This window comes from Sturnus vulgaris, chromosome 2 (assembly GCF_052056855.1).
Source record: "Sturnus vulgaris isolate bStuVul1 chromosome 2, bStuVul1.hap1, whole genome shotgun sequence".
In the NCBI taxonomy this organism is placed as follows: Eukaryota; Metazoa; Chordata; class Aves; order Passeriformes; family Sturnidae; genus Sturnus; species Sturnus vulgaris.
In genome coordinates, this window is record NC_142244.1 from 26,465,068 (window position 1) to 26,487,498 (window position 22,431).

A 22,431-nucleotide genomic window follows, 5' to 3' on the forward strand; every position below is an offset into this window, starting at 1 on the left:
TTGTACAGATGGCATGACTCTGTTAAGCTATTAAATGTATGGAACTTTTTCCATGTTAAAACACAATTTACACCAATGACAGTTTTCAACCAATCTACAGATGGATCTCTATGCAGCAGAAAAGTTTCAAACATACAATTTAAGAGCTCTAACTCAAACCCTTTGGAAGCGATACGGCCTAGAAAAACATTTTGGAGTTCAAAACTAATGCAACATTGCAACGAGAAATTGTAATCAAATACTTGCAGAAGTAATTTGAAAAATACACTCCTGAGAGTCAGGATATTATTAAACCTTTTGGAAAAGCAGCTCAGCAAACTTCAGGCAGAGGGAGACAGCTAATTATTATTACATTCAGTTACGAATTTCCTTCCCCCACCTAACCAGATCCTGCCTGGGAGTCTGCAGAATTCAGGGAGATGTGATTGGGCTCCTCCTCTCCTACCCTCCCAGGACTAAAGAGCTCCTGTCTTTCCAACTCTCCTCACTCAAGCAGCAGACAGACTCTCTTTCCAGGAAGAAGAGAGAAGGTAGAGAGGTTGATACTTAACTCAGAAGCAGAGCTGGGGGAAGTGTCTCCTTTCCAACCCTCTGTTTCTCATTATTGTGCAGGTCTTATCCCTTCTCATCTCACTGATGAATAAAATTAGATGCAAGAGTTCAGAAGTCAACTACAGGACTGAAGACTGAGGGGAAGCACAAGACTAGTGCTGATGATGCCCCACCAACATCAGATCCAAATACATTGCTATTACTTGTCACTGTACACATTTACAATCACCATTGTATCAGTTTAAAAGGATTATCTGAATTATAATGCATGATAACTTTATTCCACAATTCACTGCCTGACAAATAAATATTACCCAGCTGTTGCTCTCAGGACACCAAGATGACCCAATTGTAGCTGTAAGGCATGTTACTTGTAGGCATGCCAAAGCACTTCAAACAGAAGACAAAATACTTATAAAACATCCTACATAGGTTGAAAACCATAAAGAAAAAAGGTGAAGGAAGCTTTCTCCCATTATTTTACAATATTTTCAAGATCCCATTTATATGCAGGGCAACGCCTCCCGTCTCTGAAGCAAAAAAAAAAAAAAAAACAAAACCCAGCTATTCCAGCTGCAGACCTGCTGGGTGACTTTTGAACTCCTATTTGCCAAAACAAAACAAAACAAAAAAAAAACCAAAAAACCAAAACAAAACAAAAAATGTTTTTAACCAAGTTCTTGATTCATTCGACCAGGCTACAGAATCTCCAGGCATACTTCCTTCAAACTAACAAAAGCCAAGTTCACCAAACTGATAAAGGTAGCTTAGACTTAAGATTTTATAATAGAAAGCCAGCAATCAAGCACCCTTCCATTTCTATTTTTCTCCTACATATTATTTAAAAGAGAAGGACATGCCAACTCAAAGCAAAGAGAAAAACAAAAATCCAAGCTTTCCAAAGATGAAGCAAATGCCTTACTCCTAACTTAAATGCATTTGTGAAAAGGAAACACAGCTTTTACAAAAATGACATGGAAATATCACATAAATCAAAAACAAGATCAATCATACCTAAAGGAAGTGTTTATCAAGAAAACTCAGTCACAGTAATATTTTCTTGGATGAAAGGTGATACTTCACCCTGTTAAAGAAAGGTTCATGAAATATTATCCAAGTTGAACAGTGAGAAAGAATAGTACAAAACCCCAAAGTTGCACTTTTAAGTATTCTAAGTTTAAGCAGTGTTTGCAATTAACGACAGAAGACATACAGAATCATCACTGAGTTGGCAAAGAAAAAGAAATATTTAGAGAAAGAGCATCTCACATAGCTACCAACTTTACTGACAAAAAAAATGTAAATATTTAAGTTGAAGATTTCTAACTAATCCCAAAGTTTCTTCGGGTTCTTTTAATAGTAGCTACCTCAAAGACATCAAACTTTCACCTTCTTTTTCTCTAAACCTCTGTGTTGGAAACTCTCTTGCAAACTGCCTCAGCTATCCCTTGAAAACTTCCACAGGTGCCAAATGAAAGGGTAGAAAAAATGTTAAATCCACAAGAGATATTCATTGTTAACTCTCTGAGACAAGCAAGTGTTAGTAAGAAACTGAATATTCTCCTTTTTGACTATTACTACCAAAATGCTGTGAAAATCTTAAAATCTGCAAGGTTTCAAATCTTATCAGAGCTCTATTTTAGAAGCATTTACATTATGATTCAGAAATAAAACCTTCTTGAATACTTGTGCTAGTAGCCCCACTTCTGTTTCCCCTCAACACTTCCAAACACATTTCACAGAATCACAGAATTAGCTAGGTTGGAAAAGACCTTTGAGATCACCAAGTTCAACCTATGACCTAACACTACCTCATCAACTAAACCACTAAGTGCCACATCCAGACTGCTTTTAAACATCTACAGGGACAGCGACTCCACCGCCTCCCCGGCAGCCCATTCCAATCACTCCCAGTCCACTCGCTTTTTCTATGAAGGATTTTTTCATGATGTCTAGCCTAAACTTCCCCTGGCACAGCTTAAGACCGTCTCCTCTTGTCCTGTCACAGGTTTCCTGGGAGAAGAGACCGACCCCCACCTGGCTACAACCTCCTTTCAGGGAGCTGTTTCTATCATCACCTGGAATATGTTTGTCAAATAATGGTTTCCGTGAATCTGTCCAAGTCTCCTTTCAAACCTACTGATCACTATTCTGGCTCTTCCAAATTACCATTTGGAGCAGCAAATGAAATAATTTATGTCCTGTCAGTGAGAAAATGTTTAGAGGAAAGCATCACTGGCCTGTGTTCCGGTTACCACGTTTCCATTTACTTTAACTCAAAACCATCCAAAGCCGTACTTAAAACGCAAAAAACAGTGCCTTGCAGACGTCCTCCTGACTTACAAACCCCGAGCCCGAGTATAGTTAAGTACTTCCACCGAGTATGCAATTTTAAAATATATAACTATTGCCAATTACTTCAGTAAAGCTATACTACGATGAACATTATGCCCCGGCAGACTTACTTGCACGATCAGAGCCTCAAGTCCTGCCTGTCATGTCCATAAGGGGTTCCCCGGACGCACAGGGGCTCCCTGCAAGTCCTGAGCTGCACAAGACGACCCAGATTCGGCCACAGACCAGACGCTCCAAGTCCGAGGAGGTGCAATCAAATCAAATCTCCTTCGCCCTTTCGCTAACGATCCCAAACCGAAACACCGGCCGGGCAATCGTTACCCCCAGCGCTCATTTCCACACTCGCCCCCGCAATTTCACCACTCGCCCTCAGGACCGGCAGCTCCTCACCGCGCTCCCCCGCTCTGCAGACAGAGTTCGTACTTACGGGACCCGCGCCTCCCACTACCCTTAGGGCCGCAGGGGCACGGACACGCTCCCGGCGTGGTTCCCACTGCGGCTCCCGCGGCCGCAGGGACAAGAACACGCTCCCGGTGCCACAGCGACACGATCACGACCTCACTCACGCCGCAGCCCCCGACCCACCGCCCACCACGCTCGCGCAGGCGCCCTGGCGCAGCACCGCCCCTCTCCGCACTCCCCTCAAGCGTCCCTCCCGCTACGGTCGCTGCCGGGTCATCCCGGGAATAGCGGGAGTATAGGGGCCAGCACGGATCAGCTATTTGTTTGCCTTGGGCTTCCCGAGCAGCAGGCAGGGCTCTGGCAACAGCTGAATGCCACTTCCTCTCAAAACATATCTATTGGAAGATGTCCCTGCCTATGGCAAGGGGTGGAGCCAGGGAATCTTTAAGGTCCTTTCCGACCCGAACCATTCTGTGATTTTGCGGCTCTGTGATATTTAGCAATTCTTTACAGTGAAAGGTAAGTGGAGAACTCTGCAGGAGTTCTTAGAGATAAGAACTTAAAATGCCTGCTTCCAAAATATAATTGCTCAGGAACGAGAATGGTATTCTCCTTCCTTAAGTGAAATCACAACTGGGATTTTGGTGTCGAACTCTAAAAGTGCAAAAAGACCCAAAACCCCTTCAAGTTTGTGTGCCTGCATGCAGACGGCTGAAAGTGTTTGTCTATTACTAGGAAGTTAATATTTGAAAAAAGCCTCAAAGGTGATTTTACTTGCAATACATATTAGATCCGTATGGATTAACCAAAGTTCATGTTGCTGTAACTTGGCATCGATTGTTTAATCATGCAAATCTTTCCAACCTAACTGCCCCTATCTACCAAAAATACCGGTTATTTCCAACTAGGTGATCAAATAACAAGGCAATTTCACTGACTAAAGCAAGGAAAGCAAAATAGGAGCCGTGGGATGACCATGGTGTTACCCTGCTCTAAAGTGGGCCTGCATATGTACCTGTCAGGAGCTGGAATATACCACCCAGACCTCATACAGCTGCACCCACGGGGAATCTGCTATGAAGCACTACAAAAGTCCTTCAAGAAAAGGCCAAAATTCATTTTCTTTTGTGGAAATTACTTCTGTTGAAAGAACCAGAGAGGAGAAAGTTTCTGTTTAAAAGTGTAGGAAATCAAAGGCAAAACAGTAAGATTGTCAAAAAATAGATCTGAGGGAGAATGAAGGATAGTATTACATTCCTTCTGTTTGTAAATAGTAAAGAATGTTAATAATTCGACATTTAAAGGTTTGTCCAGTAATAGGTGTATGAGTGACCCCTTTTCTAGTGGCATCAGTCACACCAGTTGATAGTTTTAGTCCAGTTTAATAATGTTATGTAATTGTCAGATCCAAATGCTACTTCCTGGTTGTAAACAAATCTGCCAGAGTGCATTGGTCTCAAATATACTGTGTTTCTGTTAGTGCTGTGTAACTCGGAACTAGATACAGAAGACACTCTGCTGAGAGAGTGACCCACAGTATTAGTCATTATCTGGCCCATCAAGAGTGCATTGGCATTATCAGCTTGTCTGTCCGCCCTCATACCACAGATTTAACCAGCATATATCTTAAATCCCAGTGCATGCAGCAAATCACTAGTCCTACAGACCAACAAAGAGAAGGAAACAAACAAGGAGGCCTGAAATTACTGTGGTAGTGGTCTCGCAGGATAGGGGAGAGATGAAATGGCCAAAGGTGTGTGTGAAGATTCTAGAAACAAACTGTGTTATGCAGAGGATCTGAAAGCGTTGTGTGGACTTGCAATCATCAGGAATACTGTGCTGCAGGGGTCTAAAGGATGTATGGGAACCTTGAGCTTTGGCAGTGATCACAAGGAATGTGGGAAACATTCTGAGAACAGCAATTAACTCTGTTTATGGTCCATGAAACACTGCATTTCCATAGAAGTCTCTCTGTGTGTTTTCCTCCACAAACATTCTTACATTGCAAATTTCACATTTGTCTAACTTTGTTTAGCTAGGTTTCTTTTTTCTGGACTAAATGTTCTGCTTGTCCCAAAAAATAAAACCTTGTGGGTCTCATGGGAACAGTCTTGAGAAAGGCCCTGGTCTGGGGTCTTCTCAGTGATCTGTCTTTGTTCTTTTATTAAGTAAACTTTACATTTTCCCCTACCCCAAATATTCAGGTGTGGTCACTGCGCTAAAAAGAGAAAGGACAGCAACACACATGGACCTCTTTAGGGAAAAAAGGCCAACTTTATTGTATGGACAGCCCGTATTTAAAGTGTGTTACGTGCAGCTAGGACAGGACAGTAGTTCATTGGACAATTGGGAAAAACATCCATGGGACAGTACCTCAGGATGTATCCCACGGGAAAGATACCAGGTGTTAATCTTTATTATGAATTCCACTTTGATTTTCACCATATTATCACCTTGGGAGTCTTCCTCCCTAACTGAAGCTATAGTCAGCTTATCAACCTGAGAATGGGTCCGAGAGTCAGGAGAAATTCAGGCCTGAAAAAGAATTTCCAAGCTGTAATTCTCTAGCTCTCTAATGTGTGTGTCCACATTCAGGTTGTCCTAAGTATGCTCTTTAGCTGCTGATTTTAATCTTATTTGTAGAATATGACAAAGACTGAACTTAACCTACGCAGAATATCAACCATTGTTGAGCTCCACACCACATGGCAAATGTTGTATAAGATAGGTTTATGTCAAATGTCCCAATGACTCAAGGATTTCAAGGTGTAAAATGATATTTTTTTTAATTTTGAAAAGGAGCAATGATTATTAGTTGTGGAAATAATGCCATCCAATAAATAATTATCTGTAAATTTAGCAGTACGTATTTCAGTGCAATGGTACATCTCCAGTTTGGAGAAGTACAGTACATGGCATACTGAATAATGTTATTACATTGAGGTGATGAAAAGAAGTATTTTTCCAGTCCAGAAGCAGCAATGATATTAATGGCAAACCTGATACCTCATCAACTTGCCTAGCACAACATAAAAGGTTTCCCTAAGAAATCAAATCCTTCTCAGCAGGTTGTTAATGCTACTAGTTTATCTCAATACTGCGTCATAGAAATGGCAGAATTTCTGAGCAAACAGAGTTGGATCATGGGTCACTGGGGTCTGATTGTGTTAATGCTGCTATTTGTTGAGCTGCAGTAGATTTTGAAGCCCTGCAGGTAAGTTTCCTACTCACATAGACATCAATGACTTGAAATAAATTTGTTTATAACACATACTTTTAGAAGATGCTTAGAAGCCCTGTTTTCTTGGACACAGATACAAAGTCCACATTGGGCAATCTTCTCTGCAGCATTTTGTCTTAGGTTGCAATACAGGATATAATCAAAAGTATATATTCTATCACCATCTGTTAAAAACCAGGTGGGGCAGTGCTCTTTATCTTTGCCACAACCTATCCTTCCTCTAGGAAGATATCGGCTGTTAATGGGCTGTTGAGTTCCACTGCATGACTGATAAAATTACATCATCCCATTGTGAGATACTTCAGCCAGGGGGAGGAGCCAAGCATTTCCTAGATAAAAGCTGAGATTTGGAACACCAAAGCAACATTTTTTCCACTGAATTCCAGAAGGAAACGGGGCCTTTCTACATCATCACTGGACTTTCAGAGGAAAACTACACCCTTCTACAGGACCACTGCTTCAACTGAACTATATCTGTCACTCCAGGAGGACTGCAGTCACCATTTAATGGGACTGCTACCAGCAGCCTGACTGACGGGGTGTCAGATTGTGTTCTGACTCTGTCAGTGTTTTGGGTTTGTTCTTTGTAATGCTGTATATCTATTTTAATTTTCCTACTAAGAACTGTTATTCCTATTCCCATATCTTTGCCTGAGAGCCCCTTAATTTCAAAATTATAATAATTTGGAGGGAGGGGGTTTACATTCTCCATTTCAAAGAGAGGCTCCTGCTTTTCTTAGCAGAAACCTGTCTTTCAAACCAAGACACGTTTTGAAAGCAGCTTTTCTTTTCATCTCTTTTCTTCAGTCTCATAGTTTAAACACAAAGATTTTTACCTGATAAATTGTTTGGATGAAAGCTGGTGCCATGCGTCCTCGAAAAGTGAGTAACAATGGAGACCCTTTTTTGCATGCAGATATGGTGCAGAGAGCTCTTCAAAAGTCATGCCAGGAATTGTTAGATATTGCAGCAATTAGTTCATGCTGAATTTCATGTCACTACAATTACATTGTTAATTGTACCCAACCTCTTCTGAATATGTGTAAGTGAAACTGAAGTTATGTCTTTGCTTTATCAAGGTAAGGCTTTGAGATAAGCAACAGCTGTATCCCAAGGTAAATTTAAAGGACTGTTCCTGTTTAGGACCACACCTGTTTTATGTCCCAGAGTTTGTGGAACAATAGCCCTGGAGTGAAAGGATAGAGGGGGTGTTTGATAAAATGAAATACTGAGAAGCCAGTAAGATGGGAAAAGGATTTGAAACAGGAGGGAGAGAGAGTGGCAAAAGGGGTCTGTATTTTCTTGAGGACAGCAGAATACAGACATGAAGCATAGCAGAAGGGAGAAGTAGGTGAAAAGGGCATTAACCTAAATAAGAGAAAGGAAATGAGAGTTGGGAGGAAAGATAGGAAAATCAAATATGCTTAGAGTATTAGAAGTTTTATACTCTTAGTGCTTGGTGGGGGCAAACTGGTGTTCCTTGACTCAGTAGGAGTGTTTTATTTAGGACCCTGCAGTAGTTACACATTTAATTAAAGAAGGGTCTTTTTGAGCCTGGGCCTCTGTACTTTGATGGTTTTCTCACATATGTAATCCAATGATTTATGATAAAGTCCCAAGCAAGGATAAGTTAGCAGACTGATAACTAAGGGGGATTTCACAAAACCTAGCAAGAAGGGTCTCAACTTTCCCATTCTACCTGACCTGATTCTTGTTCCTCAGTACCAGTTTCCTTTGCTCAATCTAGATTACAGTTTCCTTGCAAACATGAAGAAAGCAAGGACCCAAACATTCATGCAACTGATTAATTCAGTGATAAAAATACAACATGTCATGCACACAAGGACCCTGGCAGACAAATGCAAGTTATTTGTGAAATATCATTATCAAGGATAAGTGGGTATAAATTGTCACTCTATTATTGCTCTGGCCACATTAACATTTCTATGTGAAAATGAGAAAGAAAAAGAGGAGACCTAAGTCTCCATACCATTTTATTGAATTCTGTAGGCATAAGAATTAGTACATACATAATATGCTAGGGAAGAGGGTGTGTAGATCTTTCAAGCATCCAACCAAAGCTGTGCTCAAGTCATTAGCCGAACTTTTATAAATAGCACAAAGTTACTTATTTGAGTAAAAATGCACAGCAGCTGTAAGGTTCATCTGCATGTATCCAGACTTGAACTGCTGTTCAGATTTGTGACTGAGAAGGAATTTCACCCCTGCTGAATTAGCACAGATCTGTCTCCTACCTTACTGTGGTTTCTTGCACAGTTCCATCAGCTAAGATCTCCTGGGCATCTTTCACACAAAGAGCAGGTTTCTCTTGGAGCAGGCATCTCAGGCCTTAGAGACATCTGGACTGAGGATAAGAACTTCTTAAATATTTCACTGTTTTGTTTGGGTATTTTTTTTTTTTTTTTTTTGCAGCTGATCTGGAGCAACGGGAAACTTTGGCAGATTTCTTAGTATAAGGTGTGTATTACAGAGGTTCAGACACAGAACTACAGTCACAGTCTGCTGTGGGCTGTCACTGGTCATTTCTGTGGCTAAAGGGGAAGGATCAGCAAAGCTGATGTGTGAGGCCAGTGAGGCAGACACGATCAGTCTTTTCACTGAGCAGCAGCTGTGATCCTGTGTGTAGACATGGAAATTATGTGAGTATGCTCCTGAGGCAGAAGGAAGGAAAGTGAATGCATGAGGCACAGACCATGATCTGCTGGCAGGGAATGAAGAAGTATTCTCTGCCAGAAACAAGCCAAATCGCACTTGATAAACCAATAAGACACTACCAGAGCCCCATCCAGACATTTGTTCTAAAAGTAAATCAGAACAACTGTCTTGGTTTTGGCTGGTATAGAGTTCATTTTCTTCCTAGTAGCTGGTACAGTGCTGTGTTTTGAATTTAGTATGAGAATAATGTTGGTTATACAATGATGTTGCCATTGTTGCCAAGTACTGCTTACCCTAAGTGAAGAATTTTTCAGCTTCCCATGTTCTGCCAGGGAGCAGGTGCACAAGAAACTGGGAGGGAGCATGGCCAGGACAGCTGTCCCAAGCTGGCCAGAGGGGTATTCCATACCATAGAATGTCATGCTCAGTGTGCAAACTGGAAGGAGTTGGCCAGGAGTTACTGCTGGCTTCTAGGGGATAGGCTGGGTATCAGTCAGTGGGTGGTGAGCAGCTGTATTGTGCATGACTGTTGGCTTGTTCACTTATATTGACTTTTATTTCTCTCTCTCTTTCTATTATATCTACTTTCATTACAATTATTACTAGTTGTATTAATATTTTACTTTATGTCAATTATTAAATTGTTCTTATCTCAACCCACAGATTGACCTTTTTCCGGTTCTCCTCCCCCCTCTCTTTGCCAGGTGGGTGGGGTAGTGAGTCTGGGTGGTATTTAGTTGCCAGTTGGTGTTGATATCTTTTTTGGCACCCAACATGAAGCACTGAGGGTTGAGATAAGGATAGATCCAACCGGAGCATGTTAGAACAATTTTGTTATAAGCATTTGCTGCATTGGTTTAACAATCACTAGTAACAACATTGATTTATTTGCTCTCAGAGTCATTGCACTTGTTCTTGGGGCTGCATTATGCAGCATTTTACTTTCAGCATGTTTTCCCTGTCTTGGCTGTATTGCCTTTGAGGTCTGGGTGAAGGTTATCATTTTACTGTACTTTGTAATGCTGACTTGTGATATGATAGATTTACTGTTTGCAGGACTAAACTGGTGTGTGTACTCAGCATTGCTCACCTCTGTTCTTCGAGAGCCATCTGTTGGGAACTATCAATAATCACACCTTTTGTCTTTCCTCCTCCGAGAGACAATCTCTGGAGGAGACATCCTTCCACACCTTCCCCTTTCCTGCCAGGCTAATTACAGTAGTGTTTGAGGATTGTGAAAATAGTGAATGCCTTTGGGATGTTGAAACCAGCACGGTCCTATTTCCAGGAATGTTGAATGTGTTCTAGGTCTTGTTTATGTTTCAACTACTGTTTCAGACCAAGAGAATTCCCTGAGTTTGGGTAGTTACAAATAGCAGGATGAGTGGGATAGCATGTGGCAAGTACCTAGGACAGTGAGCACCTCCAGTGTTTTGGAACCTCCTCCCTGAACAAGTGCAGAATAAATATTTAGGAAAAGTATGAGGTTACTCTGTCAATTCCAGACAGGCACAAGTCACTGAGATGTGCTGGGGCTTGGCCCATGCCTACTGATCCCTATTCAACATTCTTCAGTACTCCAAGGGGATGAGATGGTCTGAATCAGGTGGCAAAGCGTTAGACACTGCAGCTACTCCATCCCTGGTGACAGGGACTGCAGCTGAACCAGAGACCCAACCCATGCCAATTTCAGTCACCATATAGTCCAGTCGTTCAGTAAAGGGTGACAAAGCAGGGCCATCATAAGAAAAAGAGGAAGAAGCAGAACAAAAGGTAACCACCACTTAATCCCTATCACTCAGTGAGTTATGGGTTATGGGAAAAGATTTAATCTATTGTCCAGGTGAACACATTATCACCAGGCTGCTAAAATGCTGGGATAATGGGACTAGCAGCTTGGAATTAGAAGGTAGGGAAACCAAGCATGTGGGGTCACTCTCTAGGGAAAGGGGCATCAACAAGCTTATTGGCAAAGGGATACAAGTCCTTAGTCTTTGCAGTTGACTCCTGTCAAACATGGAGGAAAAGTATCTCTTCAAGGAAAATGTTATATGTCACCCAGGCAAGTTGGACATCAGTAGATGTGATCAGCAAAACAACAGCCACATGTCCAGCATCTAGCAAGAAAGCAACACAAGATTTCTTAGATGTTGTGGATTTTTGGAAAATTTCAAATTCCAAATTACAGTCCTCTCTATGAAGTGACCCAGCGGAAGAGTGATACCAAATGGGACCCAGAGCAGCAACAAGTCTTTGAACAAATTAAAGACGAGTTAGTTCATGCAATAGCCCTTGGGCCAGTCTGGGAAGGACAAGATGTTAGAAATGTGCTCTATTCTGCAGCTGGGGAGACTGACCTGGTGTGGAACCTCTGGCCAAAATCACTATGGGAGACTTGAGGTCAACCCCATGGCTTTTGGAGTCAGGGATACAGAGAATCTAAGGCTTTCTACATTCCAGCTGAGAAAGAGATATGAAGGGATTTCAGCTACTTCAGAAGTGATTGGTACTGAAGCAGAGCTGTTCCTGGCATCCCAGTTAGCTCTGCTGGACTGGATGTTCAAAGGGAATGTCTCCTCTGCACTTCAGACAACTGATGCTACATGGAATAAGTAAGATACCACTGATCAAACAACGAGGTTGAATAGGAGAACACAGGCATCCAGGAATCTTGAAAGTGATCATGAACTGGCCAGAAGGTAGAGATTTCAGAATATGGTCAGAGGAGGAGGTGACAGTTGAAGAAGCTGCACTGTATAACAAATTATCAGAAAGTGAGAAGGAATATGCTCTGTTTATTGATGGGTCCTAATGTGTTGCAGGTGGAAGGCAGCTGTATGGAGTCTCCTATGACAAGCTGCAGAAACTGCTGAAGGAGAAGGTGAGCCCAGTCAGTTTGCAGAGGTGAAAGCCATCCAGCTGGCTTTAGACATTGTTAAATGGGAAAAATGGCCAATACTTTACCTCTCTACCGACTCAAGGATGGTGGCAATTGCCCTGTGGAGGTGGTTGCAGTGATGGAAGCAGAGTCACTGGCAGTGCAGAGGTAAACCCACCTGGGCTGCTGCATTGTGGCAGGATATTGCTGCCTGGGTGGAGAACCTGGTTGGGAAGGAGCAACACATAAATGCTCATGTGCCACTGCAGAACACCAAAACAACCAATAGGTGGGTCAGGTGGATCTGGATTGGCAACATAAAGGTGAATTATTTATAGCTCAGTGGGCCCATCACCTCGGGCCATCAAGAAAGTGATGCAGCTATAAACAGAATTGCAATTGAGAGGTAGATTTGACCATGGACATTGTCACACAGGTTATCCATGAATGGGAAGCATGCTGAGATTAAGCAAGCCAAATGGTTAAAGACTCTCTAGTATGAACGACAGTGGCTGAAGTATAAATAAAAGGAGGCCTGGCAGAATGAATGTATCACACTCCCACAAATCCATCATAGGCTTACTGGAGGGCTGGAAACATATTCTAGGCCCCATACCAACACTCAGAAAACTAGCCTGGGCCTTGAAAAACAAGTCTTGTGGAGACCTGGTAGGTCAGAAACAGCTGAGTCACACAATGGGACTGTTTTCCAAAACAACCTTGTAGATAACTGGGACAAAAACATGTATTGAGTGGATATAACACACCCTATTGCACACCAGCCTCCAGGAAAACTCCAGCAGTGCAATGAACTATTAAAGACTGCACTGGGAGCAATGGGTGGTGGAATCCTCAAGCATTTAACAAAAGCCACCTAGTTAGTCAGCACTAGAGAATCTGTTGGTCAGGCTGGTATTGCTCAATTAAAACTTTTACATACTGGAGAATGGGCTACATTTCCAGCAGTGTGCATAAAAATATGCTGGGGAAAAAAGTCTGGGTTGTTCCTACCTCAAGAAAAGGCAAAAGCAATCCATGGTGTTGCTTTTGTTCAGAGACTTGGGTGAATGTAGAAGGATGGGGATGTCTGGTGTGTGCCTCAAGAGGATTTGATTATGGGTGGAAGTTACAATTCATTAAACTGTTTGATGTAGTTGCTATATAAGACTGTGTTATCACTTATATGGTGGTGATACGCTCATCAGTGCATTGGGCACTTTGCAGCACGTATCTCCACCAACTCTGGATTTGGGGATCTGAACCCAACTCCCTTCTGATTACTACATTAATAGTGAACTTTGATAAATATGAACAAGTGCAATGTGTAATCAGAACTGGCTTCACCACGCAACAGTCCAACAACACACACTATCTCTCTGCCCTGAAAGGCTTCAATCTCAAATGAAGATCAAGGTCATAGACAAAACTAATTAAACTGACATTTTATAGAGACGGACTTAGGGAATGATATCTGTGTGTATACACAAAAGGACAGGAGGGATGATGGGATATTTGGAAGTGTGGGAGATGGCATGATGTAGAATAAGGGCTGGATACTATGCTGGTTTCAAATGGGAACATGGGCCTTCTCCACCTCAGCTGAGGGTGGCAATGGCAGCAGGGCTTTTCAGCTGTTGATGTTCAGCCATTGATAAATAGATGTGCTAGCTGTAATGAAGCAGTTAATTATGATTTTATTATTTTGTTTTAAATGGCATCGCATGATGCAAAACATGGCTACACCTCGAGTGCTGTGTCCAGTTCTGGGCCCTTCACCACAAGAAAGGCTTTGAGATGCTGGAGCAAGTCTAGAGAAGGGCAATGGAGCTGGTGAAGGGTCTGGAGCACAAGTTCTGTGAGGAGCAGCTGAGGAGAAAAAGCCTGGAGAAAAGAAAGCTCGGGGGGGACCTTATATTACTCTCTCTGTCTCTTCTCCCAGGCAACAAGCGACAGGCCAAGAGGACACAGTCAAGCTGTGCCAGAAGAGGTTTGGATTCGACTTTAGGAGGAATTTCTTTGACTAAAAGGATGATTAGACATTGAAATGGGCTGTCCAGGGAGGTGGTGGAGTCACGGTGCCTGGAAGTCTTTAAGGAAAAGACCAGACGTGGCACACAGTGCCATGGTCTGGTTGACAAGGCGGTGATCAGTCATACATTGGTCTCCACGATCTCAGAGTTCTTTTCCAACCTGACTGATTGTGTGATTTGGTGTGGAGCTTTCTGTATCTATTTCAACCCGTGATGCCGGAGAAAACAAGGAACACCTGCCTGAGGAGCCCCAGCAGCGAAGCTAGGCCGGCGGCTGAGTGGTTCCGGGGCACCGGCTGCCACCACCAAGATGGCGGCGCGGCGCGTCCACCGCCCCGCCCCGCGGCTCCTGCCCTCCCTGGGCCGGCCGCGGCCGTCGAGGGCCGCCGCCGCTGTCGCCGTGTGATGAGAGCATCAGCCCTCACTGCCACGTCTCCCGGGCAGCCGGCGCTGTGCAGGGCCGAGCTGGGGCGCCGGGGCCGGACCCGCCCGCCTGCTTCCTCTTCTCCTCCTTTCCCTTCCCCTGCTCCTGCCCCGTCGCGGGGCAGCGGCGAGGTGGGTCTGCCCGGCAGGAGGAAGGACGCTCCGCGGGGCTCCCACCGCCGCAGCCTCGTTCCCCCCGGCCGGCCCGGGTTGCGGGGTCTGCTGCCGCTGGAGAGGACCCCGCTGCCGGCTGATGTCCGAGCCGCGCCACCGCCCGCGCTTGGATGTGTGAGTATCGGCCCCGCCACTCCCGCAGGCAGCGCCGCGCCGGGAAAGCCACGGCTACCCAGTCGGGCGGCGGGCTGCGACCGCCGGAGCTCTCCGCCGAAACTTGGTGTGGGTCTGTGTAGAAAGTGACTGGTGAGGAGGTTTCTGTCGGGTTTGTTCCGTCCTGCTCTTAAGTTACGGCATTTGATCTCGGGCTTCTCCTTTGAGACATTTCCTGCTGTGTTTGGGTTAAAGCAGGAGGTCCGCCCACGCTGCTGGGAGCCGGGTGCTCTGTGGTAGGAGAGTTGAGGATTAAACGCGAGGAAGTTGGGCTGAGATCACGGGAATGTGTGCTTTGGGCTTTTAAAACTCTGTCCCTACGTAACCAGTCATGTAAGGGCTCTGTCCTGTGGAAGATGAAGAGCTGAGGCAATCTTGTAAGTCCAGGCAAATCCAACCCGCCATAAGGTACCGCTTCCAGAATGGATGTGGGTAGGTATTTCTGTTACTGTTCTTTTTTGTACCGCAGAGGAAACCTGGTGTATCTACCGTTCTCCCTTATATAGGGTAGCATTTGGACACATGACTTTCCCTGTTATGTGAGGCAGCTCCTTCGCTACTCCAGCATCATTTTAACATGTGAACGTACTGCAGAAACAGAGGCAGCTTTGTTTGCAATCTCTGATTGCTCTCATGCATTCTTTCCATTGTGAGTAAGGGGCCCCTCATGTCCCTGTCGTCTGTTATGACTGTAAGTGAAGAAATTAGATGTCTTTGTTACAAACGGGTGAGTTACGAAATTTTTGGAGACCAGGTATCCCTTCTGTAACCATCCCTTCTGTCTTTTAACTCATTGTAACCAGAAGTGATTTTCTGGGAGAGGGATACAGTAGTACAGGGATGGGACTGGAACGGCTCAGCTCCAGTTTCACAGAATGCTGAAGGCAGAGGACATCAGCCCTTTTTAACTCACAGTCTGCTCCATGGCTCACCTCCTGGCACTCCTGCTGTTGGACTGTTTCTGACACTCATTTCTCCTTCCAGCGGCACCTCTTGGGGTGCAAGCTCCTTCAGCCAAGGTGCTTGGATGATACTCTGCTGGTTAAACCTGGGTTCACTGGTGTGTAGCCAGGCAATGTTGACCCTTCTTTTGGGCTCAACAAAAGCTTTTGGCTTTGGGGTTTGGGCTCAAACTCCACCTGCTACTTGTCCCGTATCTGACTGGAAGTTCTTCAGGTACAAGATGTTGCTACTCCGTGTTTCTGTTCTTAAGCTTCTTTGCCTCAGGTTTTGCTGTACAGCCCAGCATATCGAGTGGTAATGTTTTCCAGGTTTGATTTATTTGGAGCAACAAAGAAGTTCAGATGATATCACTGACACAGTGACCTGTGCTCAGCATATACTCCTGATCTCAAGACCATAGAACAACTGCGTGCCTGCTGTGCAGCTCATTTCTGGCTCTTTGTAGACTTGCAGAGACCTGACTTTCAGAAGTTCTGAGTGTCCACGTTCCTACTAATAAAGATGTCTGTGCTGCCTCAACCAGTGCATTCAGAATCACTAATAATTTCAAAAATGCAGGCCTTTTACTTCTTTCTTTTATATTTAGTCTTTCTGATCGTAAAATGAGGATAAAACATTTTGCTTCCTACCTTGCGGACCATGTTTCTATTCTGCTTGTAAGATGATAAATTATTGTAAAAACTTTTTGCGTTATAGAGATTAGCGCCTTGTTGAATTATTTGTCTTTCAGAGACACTAATGACATTTACCACAGTAAATTCTATGGTGGCTAAGGAAAAAAGGTGATTCTCATCTTACTGGCCTGCCTGTATTAGCAGCATTTGTGCTGATGCAACATTGCCAGTATAGGTGTAGTGTTATGATTAAGCAAACAGGCCTAATCACTTTTTTTGTCTGTGCATTCTTCAGACATTCCTCTTTGTTCTGAAATTTTAAGATTAAAAGATTAACTTATGTATATAGTGTTTGAAGGGCAAGTCCCACACCTTTTTGCTGGTTTTGAAACTGAGTAGCACTGAACACAAATCTTTCTCTGAAAGGATATGTGATGCAGATTGACTCAAACCTGGTTGTCATAAAACTTAACACTTTATTTACTTCTGTAGGCACCAAATCTGGATGTTTGAGAATACATCCAAGAGCAAATGTGCTAGAAATGTTTGTTAAGATGGCTTTCAGTATCCGTGAGCATTCAGTTCAGAAACCAGTTGGGCCACGCAGTACTTCCCAGTAGAGTTACAATTCCTAAAGATGGATGTGGTGGAAAGCAACAAGGTAGTAGTGATTCTGAGACTGTCCTGCTCCTTGATCTCAGTCCTTTCCCTGTGCCTCAGAATCATGAAATCCTAGAAGAAGTTTTCTTCTGGCAGTTAAAATTGGAACTTTAGTCCATTTATTTCTACCCTACCACAGTTAGGTAAGTGGGTGTAGCTGTTAGCAGGTGGATTTTTAAAATCAGAGGTAAATCTGTAGTAGCTATGTGACTTGGGAAAATAGCTCATTAGCTTTCACAAACTGTCCTGAAAGATTTCGTTCCATTCCTCGGGGGCTGTTGTCATTGGTGAGTTATTTCCAACCTTTTATTGACTTTTTTGGGCATTGCAAGTGAAAGCAAGACTTCTGGTGAGAAGGTGGTATTATGCAACCTGGTCAGGAGAGCTGTCCTAGGAGATAGGGTGCAGTGGCATCCATGTGTATGGGGAACGTTGGAATTGTTGGTTTAAAGCTAAATTGTCACTAGACGTCTGCAGCCCAGAAATACATATAAGGGGGCATGGATGCAGATTCAGACAGCTGGATTAGTCTCAGTATAATTAATTATACAAGGGATTAATGTATCCTATTGCATTTTCTCAGTCTGATGGATTAGTTGCTCTGTAAACAGTTATACGAAGTTCTGAGTCCTGCCTACCAAAGTCATGGAGATTGAATTGAAGACTTACTGTTTTGTGGGGAATATTTATATCACCTGAACCTGTTGTTTAACAGGCAAATAGAGGAGAATCAATGCATTCTCATATGCAGTTTATATTTCAATGCAAATTTATGATTTATACAAATTACAATTTGTTTAAAATTCCCTGCAATATTGTTGCTTTTCTGAAGTGTCAGGGATGTGCAAAGCATTGTCTCACTGATACTTTCTGCTGTGAATCCCAGTGTGATGACTTGATGTAAGGCTCAAGGAACTGGTTTTTAACTTGTGTTCTTCTTCATGCCTTCAAGCCCATTGCTACAGATGGCAAATGCCTACCTTATTTTTAGCTATTTGAGAACAAAATAGAAAAATCCTAGTGACTCCCAATGATTTGTAATCATGGCTGATCTCCATTAAATTAAAAATAGGGATTGACAGAGTAACAAAACCATCAGGAAAGCTGCTTCTATTTGTTTTAAAGAAAGCTTCTCTAAAGTGCTAAAATAATACAGTAAAAAAAATCAACTACTACATACAGAGATCCTTGGGAAAAGAAGTACTTGCTGAACAGTTTATCCTGTTTTGGATAAGGAAACAGGTCTGTATTGGTAAAACAAGTTCCCTGGAAGTCAGTTGAAGAGGAAAGATTAAAAAGCAAGAGATATCCTGGCCTGTGCTCAGGCCATTAGACTACGGTTTTGTCTTAAAGGTTGGGAGGATAATGCATATTTTGGTGGCTTGCTTGATGGAAAATTTTAAGATGGGCTCTTAAAACATAAGCATTTTCTATTTTTTACTTCTTTTACCCCCTCAGTAGTGATTTGTTTTGTTATGCATTTGCCTTGATATCTTGGAAAAAAAATTTTTCATGGCCATACCTAAAATTCCCTGCCTTTCTCAGTTACTGCATGTGGCATGGTGTAATGGAAAGTGATCTGTAGCTGTGTTTTAGCAGAGCTGTGGCTGTACATAATGTTTACTGAAGAGCTCTGGTGCAAGATATACTTAGGAGTGAATGCATGTTGATAAATTGTATTAACGGCCAGCTTTGATAGCTTTGCTTGTGTTTTGTCTGCTGAAACACTGCCTTGTGATTCACTTCCTAGCCAGTGTCCCCTTCTATTCAGAACTTCAGTTTCTATCAGTAATATGGAGTTGGAGTTAAAACTTCTGTATTATTACATATTTAGAGAACTGTCTGGCTCAGTAATTCCCTCCAGCTCTGTAGTTCGTGCTTCTCACTCTGGATGAGACTGGGCTTGCTATCCCTTTCCCCACACAGTTCAGAAGCATGGGAGCTCTAGGACCAAAATAGACTGTGACCCAGCTGGTCAGGCCTGCATTTCCCTCTACTGATGGAAAGGCTCAACTTTGCAATTCTGTCTTGTTCTCACATGAGAACAAGCCAATGTTTTCTTTATTCCCAGATCCAGTATTTGGCTGTGAGTGTTGCTGTATAAATCAGAAGAAGCCAAAGAAAACGTTAATGTCTTGCTAACTGTGTAATACTTGTTGGCTGGGTGAGGAGTGTTATTGGCTACTTGGAGCTGCTGAGCCTTGAGGGTCTTGCATTATGGCTTTGTTTTATATTTTTTTCACTTCCTTTTGGGATATAAATTCTCTTGTCTTCATTCATAAAATTATTGCAGTCATTCATTAAAGTCTTCCTAATCTGTTTGCTTTGACCTGCTGCAGCAGTTAGTTGCACAAGGTAATTATATGGTAATATAAGGTAATACTATTTTATTACACCAGAAACTATAGCTTTGTTCTTGTACTTGCCAGAGGTTTGTCTAGAGTGTTTAGTGTTTGTCTCAACTTTCTTCCAATTCACAAAAACCTGAACTCGCCTGTATTCTGAAGAGGACACTATTGTCTGCATATGTCTGGAAATTTCTTCCTTTCACCCCCTAAAGTAAGGTCTTTGAGGGGATTTGTAGGGAATGTATAGGATTTCTCTGTTTTAAAAAATGGCTTTTTCAGTATCTTGGATAATTTTGTTTATCTAGAGTATTAAGAACTTAAATCTATGGCCTATCCTTAAGTATGTCAGCAAAATGAGCTGACTGAGCTTACTGCACTTTAACTTTGATAGACTTTTCCTGAAAAACTTTTCTTTCCTGTTCCCGTTTTTGTATGTGGGTATTTGAAGTACTGTGGCAGCTACAAATGGCAGGTGCTGCCTTCCCCTTGTCTTTAGCTAAAACTTTTATTTTTCCCACTTACCTTTCTGCTTAGCTCTAGTCTTCCTTGCTGAAAACACTTGAAGTAAGTCATACAGTATATATGCCATTTGTTAATTCTTGTCTTAATCTTGCTACTTCCACCCTTTGGTTTTGGCATCTGTGTAGAGGACGGATAGATGGAGCCTCTTCAGCCAGAGTTGTGATGTATCAGAAAAGATTACACTGATGTGATCTTGATGGGTTGGTTTTGTTTTTACAGAGGAGGTTATTAGTCACTGAACAAAAATTAGTCTTGCTGATGTACCACCTGACAGTGTTGATTCCCTACCCAATTCTCCTGCTTGATGGTGTTTGGGCTGCTCTTCAGGGGATTTCTGTCTCTCTGTGCCAAATCCCCATCTTAATCCGTTGCTCTGTATGGCATAAGGGCTTGGAAAATGTGCTGACTTCGAGACCTCCCTCCTAACCTGGTTTTGCCTCCCAGCTATGGGCCAGGTGGCAGATGTGTGCCTTTGGATCCAGCCGGAGTTGAAAGGTTGTGTTGACTTAGCACTGGGGCAGCTCTGTGCAAGCCAAATATTTGGCTTTCCATCTGATAACCTGTCGATTGTTTCCTCCCTCGCAACAACCAAATGCTTATTTTATTCCCAAACCAGCTGGGACTTTCACAGAAGTTTTGCATCTTTTTGGCTTCTGGTGTGGCAGATGTGGGGGTGCTGACAAGGTGGCCTTGTTACCAAGGCTTAGGTGCAGCCATTGCTTGGCTCTCTGGTGGTGTTTTTCTTCTTTTTGGTGTTATGTTGGGTGAATTGATAACTAGCTTTGTGACTGTTTTTCCAGCAGACAAAATGGGGTTTTGGTTGTTTTTTAATTTAAATAAGTAAATAAGAGGTTCACACTAAAAGGAAGTAAAAATAACCTATATTAACTAGGACTCTTAAAATTCAAACGAAAATTTGTGTGATAATTTGCAAGGATATTAGGATTGCTGGACAACTGCAAGTTTAGGGTTAGGCTGACCAGCTGAAGTGGGTTGAATTGAGGACATTAGCAAGCAAGAGAGCATTTTCAGTTTCAGAAGTGAATTGTGCTTTGTGTCAGTGCTCTGCAGCCATGTCGTGAGGGTGGCTGGCAGCACTTCCGTGCAAGGGAGCTCTGCACATGTAGCAGGTGTGTCTCCATAAAGCACAGACACCCTGAATGGAAAGTCTCGCTGGGAGTGTCTGTGTTGCTGTGGATGAGGCAGAGTCCCTCACCACAGAGGCCATGTGTTATTTCACCCCCAGCTGTCACATGCTTCCTCAGCAGGAAAGAAGGTGGCTTTAATTGAGATGATGAGTTGCAGTGAGAGACCTTCTTGACCCACATTGCACCAAGTGAGGATGGTCACGTTTCCCTTTCTGCTCTTGTGAGTAACTGGTTGTAGGACTTGTGGAGCCAGGGAGAGCCACTTGAATGTTTTCCAGACTCTGAGAGTTCTCATGTCTCAGTGCAGTGAGCTTCCTGACAGGACTGGAGAGGCTCGGAGTTTTCTCCAACTAAAAAATGTTAACGCCATCAAAATAACTGACTGAGCTTTGTAGCGTTTCCAGCAAAGAGATGGGGAACCAGGCACACTTTCCATTCTGATGAGTCACTGACTCTCTCCTGGTTTGCCTCTTGAAAGAGCTGTTTGGGCAGCTGCTGATGCATGAACATGATTCTGAGTGATGGTCTTTGGGGAGCAGGACTGAGGTGCATACTGCTTCACCTCTGAATTGATGAATAATTCGTCTGCCTAGCTTGTTATCAGTAAAGTCTTGCACATGGCTGTGTTTCTTGCCTGCCTTGATCCTGCCTCATCAGGATAGCTGGGGAGCTGATGGGCAGGAGGGGTATCGTGCAACAGGAAAAAAAAAAAATTGACCAAGTGCTTTCTGTAGTCCTAAAAGCAAGAACTGGAAATCAGAGCATCTGATGCCTTCTGTTTCTGGATTTTCTTGTAACTGAGTTGCAATGGAAGGTTTTGTCTCTGTCCTGAAGCATGGTCTGCCCTAGGACCCAAGAGCTGTCCATACTCACATCTGTTCCCTTTGCATGGGCAGAACCACTTTTTGCTGTTCTCTAGCTGCTTTCCAGATCCTGCCTATGTGTTTTTATGATGCCCACATCTGCTCCAGACAGGAGATCTTGGAGGCTAGGTAGTATTGGTTCTGAGGATTTGAGGATGAAGGGTCTACAAGCATGTGACTTACTTTTTGAGGGAAATTGTAGGTGAACTGGAAAGAACAGTGTGCAATCACTTTAATGGACTGAGGAGTCTTGTCAGGAAAAGCTTTTATCTTTCATTACTCACTTTTTCTGCATGACTCTATAAAATAAGATCACTGATGGGGTGGGGAATGCAAACAGAGAAGGGAGCAGGGCAGACTCTTCATTAACACTTAATAGGACTAGGAATATTGTCTGTTGGAGTAAGGGGTTTATGGACACCTTTTTTT

At 43.1% G+C, this 22,431-nt stretch overlaps 2 protein-coding genes across 7 annotated transcripts in view; one reads left to right on the plus strand and one right to left on the minus strand.

Moving 5' to 3' along the window:
* Window positions 1–3,682, minus strand: part of B4GALT4 (beta-1,4-galactosyltransferase 4) — a 28,082-nt gene extending 24,400 nt beyond the window's left edge. The window contains exons 1-2 of one of the 4 annotated variants that reach the window (XM_088158985.1): window positions 3,018–3,682; window positions 1,567–1,636 (exon numbers count right to left, since the gene is read on the minus strand). The gene's annotated coding sequence lies outside the window, so the exon portion shown is untranslated. Of the gene's footprint in view, window positions 1–551; window positions 629–1,566; window positions 1,637–3,017 lie in introns of those variants that run through there. The other 3 variants (XM_088158984.1, XM_088158986.1, XM_088158987.1) reach the window with 3 other exon arrangements.
* The window catches only part of TMEM39A (transmembrane protein 39A), a 31,016-nt gene continuing 12,196 nt past the window's right edge, over window positions 3,612–22,431 (plus strand). The window contains exons 1-2 of one of the 3 annotated variants that reach the window (XM_088158983.1): window positions 3,612–3,828; window positions 12,049–12,107. The gene's annotated coding sequence lies outside the window, so the exon portion shown is untranslated. Of the gene's footprint in view, window positions 3,829–12,048; window positions 12,108–14,533; window positions 14,846–22,431 lie in introns of those variants that run through there. The other 2 variants (XM_014890271.2, XM_014890270.2) reach the window with 2 other exon arrangements.